The sequence below is a fragment of the Centruroides sculpturatus genome, unplaced genomic scaffold, assembly GCF_000671375.1.
Source record: "Centruroides sculpturatus isolate CEXI.00-Female unplaced genomic scaffold, Cexi_2.0 scaffold889, whole genome shotgun sequence".
Lineage (NCBI taxonomy): Eukaryota > Metazoa > Arthropoda > Arachnida > Scorpiones > Buthidae > Centruroides > Centruroides sculpturatus.
Genome location: NW_019385500.1, coordinates 62452 through 68773, shown reverse-complemented (window position 1 = coordinate 68773; position 6322 = coordinate 62452). Strand labels below are relative to the sequence as shown.

Sequence of the window (6322 nt, the reverse complement as noted above, 5' to 3'; positions counted from 1 at the left end):
TACTTGTCATCCTAAATTCTATTACATAGGTGAAACCAGTAGAGTACTAAAAACCCGGATAAATGAACATATTAGAGCCATAAAATATAATTACATCAACTCTGCAGTTGCNCGCGGTTCGGGGTGGGTAAGTAGTTTCCATCTTGCCCACCCCTTCCATCTTGCCCTCCCTTCCCCTAAGTATAACAACTCTGAATTTAAATAGATCGTTTTTAATAATATAATCTGTTTTTGTAAAAAAATTAATGCTTAACTTTTATAACTTTAAATAGAAATCTTTTTCTGACAGTTCGACGATCCAAGATAACAATTTTCGGTTTTAAGAGTCCGCGGACTACAGCTTGAGAATCTTGACACTATAGTTAAGTTTCTGATATTACGTAACTTTCTACCATAAGACCTATTTGATACAAGATTTGGCAAAGACGATTTGTTTTTCACAAAACAAAACAAATTCTAAAAACTGAATGAAATAATAATCGAAGTATTGTACTTCAAAATTCATATAAAATGCGTATAATCTATACGTATAAACTAGCAGGTAAGCCCGGCGATCCCGGGCAAAAAATAAAAACAAAACGTTAAGGTTACTTCGTACTAATAATCCTTCTATTATTATAGTATTTTATATATATTTACAAAGGTTCTCTTACGTAAGAGCTTATCACACCCTGTGCCCAATCTAACACATTTTAAAAATTCTTTAAATTCTGTACAGTAGAGGAGTAAAGAATTTTAAAAATATGTTAGATTGGTCACACGGTGTGATAAACCCTACGTAAGATAACCTTTGTAACTACGTATATAAATCAAATACTATAATGTAACAAACATTAAAACGAAAACCATATAAAGAGTTTGGTTAGTTCAGCCTACCGTTGGGGTTTCTCATTTCCCGGTCTTTTCCTTGTCCCGGTATTTGGGGAGGAAAGTGAAATGTTTCTCGGGATCTCAGGAAATCCCAGGATAGAATTAATTATTTTTAAGATAAACAAAGTATATTGATATCAAATTATATAACTATTTTTCGTTTTTTAAAGTAATTTAATGCGTTCTGCAACCTCCAAAATCATGTTAATAATGCTGTGTAAGATGTATATTAAAAGTTACCTTTGAATTACGTAGAAATTTTAACAAATAGAAAAAATTTATTAAACTTTGCTGGAAATTGCGTACTACAACAACAACAACAACAACCAAAAATGCTTTGAATTAAGTTCAAAATTTAAAAAAATGAACTTAGATCAAACTTCTAACTTAAACGGTAATTTTCATTTTTTAAATAAAACATAATACAAAATATCATCGTAAATTTTTATAATAAGATTTTAAAAAGCAAAGATGATCAATACTGCGATCACTCAATTTGATTCTTATTTTACTAAAGAAAAGTCCTGCTACCGAGAATGCCCTTTCCGATTCAATTGATGTGGGTGGAATCGTGTTAAATGCACTTAAGAGAAGACGGATGTTATGTATTTTTTCACCTGTAGCTTGGAAGGTTTCTAGTTCGTTTTCGAGATTGTAGTACTTCTTTTGCTCTCTAGTATTCTTGATTTGTCTACCTCGGCTGCTTTAATAGTAACATCAAGCTTATAGCCCAATAATTCGACAGTTCGTTTGTCTTTAATAATCAGGTTTATGAAGAAAAACTTCATATTTGCAGATTTCATACTCGTTGTATCCTTTCCCAATGTGCACAATCTGGCGTTACGCAGTTGTTGAAGCTACTGGGCATGGTTAAAAATTAAGACACCATAAGCACAATTATATTACAGGTTCTGACAAGTAAATATTTTCAGAGTCCTTCCACAAATAAGCTAGATATTGATTATTGATCATTTTTGACATGCCATAACGAGTAAAAATTTAAAAAACTAATAAGTAGGTTTAAACTTAATAAATACAAATATATTCTAACAGTTTATGAGTTAATTATACTGTACTTTCTATTTGCAAAATTTCCTCGACCTTAACATTAAATAAGAAAAAAGTGAATTTTTAAGAAATTTGCGCGATTACCCGGGTTAAAAATACAACCAAGATCCCGTTTGAGAAACCCTAATTGATACGTTTATAGCGATACTCGGATGGTACGAAATGGCACAAATTCAATGGTCAAGAAGAATTGAAAATATATCTTAAATTTTTCAGATATAATATTTTCTAATGTTAACTCTAAGAAACTTTACCATTCACGGCCGAATATCAAACGGTAACCTGCCAACGAATCAAATTTCGGAAAAAAACGGATCAAATATTTATACTTGGCACCGTCGAAACCAGTTAAATCATATTTTCTGCTGGCCGGTAACCTTATAGAGCCTATTATGTAATTTTCTTATTCGAACGCCACCATACTGCTGGTACGATAAAAAGAAGGAACTATTGCAGAAAGGAGTCGAAGTTAATTCGATCAAAAGTAGTCGACCTCCTCCCGGAAGAGATGATGGTCAACGACTTCTCATTAATGCCGGTCTACTATTAATATTTGATCCGTGTTGGATAGGTTGTGATGGCCCGGACGTGATCGAAGTTGCTAACCTTAACGTCCGAAAGACTTCGTATGACTTGCTTAAAAGAATCTTGTAAAATTGCTAGAATAATTGCTTTTATGTGATGATAAATTTTCTAACACTCTGGAAACAGATTGTATAAACTACGTGGGAAGTATGTTCTCGTAAATATCGCGTTTATAGCACTTGCCTGCGTGGAGTGTAGTAGCGTTTTGCCCCTATTTATCATACTTTTCCTGTTAGCAATACAGCCGTGCCGGTTATGTATTTATCTCCGTTCAGGGATGTATTTTTGAATTGAAATAACGCGACTTTCGGTTTCTATCGGAATTACGGATATAATTAATTGGAACTTTCTGTCCCTAAGCTTTCCGTATTTAGTCTCGGCATTCATCTCTCTAACTCCGTTGTCGAGATTAGGGATAGACAGCAGACGGACGGACGACAGTGAATTTATAGGTCTACAAGTCCTGGATTTAATAGTCGGATGTCCGTAAATCGCGACAGCTTTTACAAAAACGAAATATTTATGATATGATTGACTATTTATGATATGATTTACTAATGATATTAACAATCTTCTTGAATACAACAGGAGAATACCCAGGCTCAACATCAGAGTAAAGACGCATAAATTAAATGAATCCTACCGCCCACTAGTTGACATTAAATTTTATATCCTTTACAACCTAGAGAAATTCCTTAAAAATAAACTAAACATATTTGAAAACTCAATTAATAGCATTAAAAACACTGACCAGTTCATTAAAAACCTCCAAAACCTAAAGGTAAATAAAAATATGAGAATNTATCATACTTTTCCTGTTAGCAATACAGCCGTGCCGGTTATGTATTTATCTCCGTTCAGGGATATATTTTTGAATTGAAATAACGCGACTTTCGGTTTCTATCGGAATTACGGATATAATTAATTGGAACTTCCTGTCCCTAAGCTTTCCATATTTAGTCTCGGCATTCATCTCTCTAACTCCGCTGTCGAGATTAGGAATAGACAGCAGACGGACGGACGACAGTGAATTTATAGGTCTACAAGTCCTGGATTTAATAGTCGGATGTCCGTAAATCACGACAGCTTTTACAAAAACGAAATATTTAGTTTTTATAAAAAATAATTTCTACTAAAATTTTAACTCTCATTACAGATTTATAATTTTTGTTTATGTAAAAGGTTTCCGATATTGATGTTCTCAAGTGTCACTTTCACGACTGCAATAACAGATTTTAGTCGGTTGTTCCAAAGGCCCTATATTCTAGGACCTTGGGTTGTTCCTAGTATTTCTCACTGTTTGTTCTTCTTTCGAGAGTATTGCAACGAGGCTATATCAGAGTGTATAGTACTTCGCAATTTAGTCGAGAGTACAAACAGTTACGGTCGATATTTCTCCACTTCATCGAAGATATACACAGTTACAGTCGATAGTTTATAAATAATTTACTTCTCTATTCATCAGGTAAGTGAATAATAATTGTAATATATTTTTCCCGGAGAATATTAGATGAAAGCCCATCCTTTAACATGCTTTTTTTAAATTTTGCTCTCTTAAGACACCTCTCAAGTAGACGTGTCCTTAAACAGAGAGAAATTTACCAGAAATTTTTCGGGGCGACGCGTATAATAAGAGCTATAAGCGAAAAGTCATCGGATTACTTACCGACTCTGCATGGAAGACGCCATTGCTTAAACTTGTTCACATCGCGGAGTAGCATGTTGGACGGCGGAGGCTTACAAATAGTGCCACGTGATCTCGTTTCGACGTCATCCAGCATGTAACTACAGCTCTGACGCGTTTCCGGTCAACTATATCTTGCAGGCGTCACGTGATAGAGCAAAGAGGTCGTAGAGCAGTCGTGCCACGTCTACCGAATTGTCGGTAGATCTAACGATTTTCGGTCCGGTCTACCGATTTACAAAGTTATTTCTGCTGATCTGTTAGCGCCCTCTATTATGTAGTAGCATAATCACTGGTTACATTATAACTACAGTNGCCATTGCTTAAACTTGTTCACATCGCGGAGTAGCATGTTGGACGACGGAGGCTTACAAATAGTACCACGTGATCTCGTTTCGACGTCATCCAGCACGTAACTACAGCTCTGACGCGTTTCCGGTCAACTATATCTTGCAGGCGTCACGCGATAGAGCAAAGAGGTCGTAGTGCAGTGGTGCCACGTCTACCAAATTGTCGGTAGATCTAACGATTTTGGGTCCGGTCTACCGATTTAGAAAGTTATTTCTGCTGATCTGTTAGCGCCCTCTATTATGTAGTAGCATAATCACTGGTTACATTATAACAGATATCGCCAGAAATGTACTCTTAATTATTCACACTGTGAAAAATTAAAAACTATTAGAAATCCAAAGATGAGTGACCAAGAATACGATAGTGGTGGTGAAGGCCCTAGTACCGGCGTTACTAAAAAAGAAAAATTAACAATTCTACAAACACGAGTGGGAAGCCCTACCAGAGTTCAAAGGGTGGTTAATCCAAAGTAAAAAAGGGCGACAATTTGCACTTTGCAAGCCTTGTTGCAAAGACATAAACATTTCAAGTGGAAAAGATGCTTTACTTAAACATAGTGTCGGAAATTTCATATAAAAAAATTAGAAACAATCTCAAGTAAACAAGTCTCAGTGATGAAAACTTTTGCTATATCCGGATCAAGGCAAGAACAATTGGAGGCATCAATTAAAGAAAGTACAGTACGTTTTTGTGACAGTTAAAAAATGAAACTAATTGATTCATTACTGTTGTTATATTTAGTATTATTAATGTTATTTGTTATTCAGGGGAAATACGCCTCGTAGCAGAGCACAGCCTGCCTTTCTTCGTCATGGAGCATCTGCCGAAATTAATTGTGAACATTTGTCCCCACTCAAAAATTGCTCAAGGATTGGCATGCAGCAGAACCAAAACAACAGCCATTATGAAGTACGTTACTGGTAACGAGGGTTTTTTTCAGGTTTGTGAAGATTTACGAAATAAGAAATTTTACCTTATCGTGGATGAATCAATGGATCGGAGCACAATAAAACACTTATGCTTAGTTGTAAGGTATTTAAAAGATGATGTTATTCAAGATAGTTTTTTTGGTCTTTTAAATTAAGGGCATCCGGTGCAACTATCTTATATAATGACATTGCTGAAATGTTTAACCTCAATAATATTCCGTACAAAAACAATTTGATAGGGTTTGCATCCGATGGAGCTACTATTATGACGAGAAGTCACCATTCTTTGATGACATTATTAAAAAATGATGTATCTAATTTATATATTATAAAATGTATATGCAATTCGTTTCACTTGTGGGCATCATATGCGTGTCACAAATTACCTAGGTACTGTACGTCGAAAATCTCTGCCGCGATATTACAATTATTTTAATTCTAGTCCAAAAAGGGTTTGTGAATTCAGCCAATTTCAGCAATTTTGCAATATAAAGACCCACAAAATTCTACATCCATCGCAAACCAGATGGCTTTCAATTCATGGTGTGGTAATTCGAATCTTAGAACAGTACGCTGCTCTAAAACTATATTTTACTGATGCTGCCAACAGTAATAATGTCCTTGCTGCAAATATTATCTAACGCACTTAATAAATAAGCAAGTTCAATATAATTAACTCTCTTATATTAGATTTAATAGATTCTATACGCCCTCTAAATGCCAATTCTCGCTTCGATAACATCTACTAATTAAAATATATCTATTAGCCGTAACTATCTTGTTATAATTTTCAATATATATTTTATATTGTGTACTAATGTTAAATTCTATTCTA

The 6322-nt window shown here is 34.6% G+C and overlaps 1 pseudogene; it reads left to right on the top strand.

Annotated features, from left to right (window-relative positions):
- The first annotated feature begins 4528 nt into the window (after positions 1 to 4528).
- On the top strand, positions 4529 to 6234 carry LOC111639590 (annotated as a pseudogene).
- Positions 6235 to 6322: the final 88 nt, after the last annotated feature.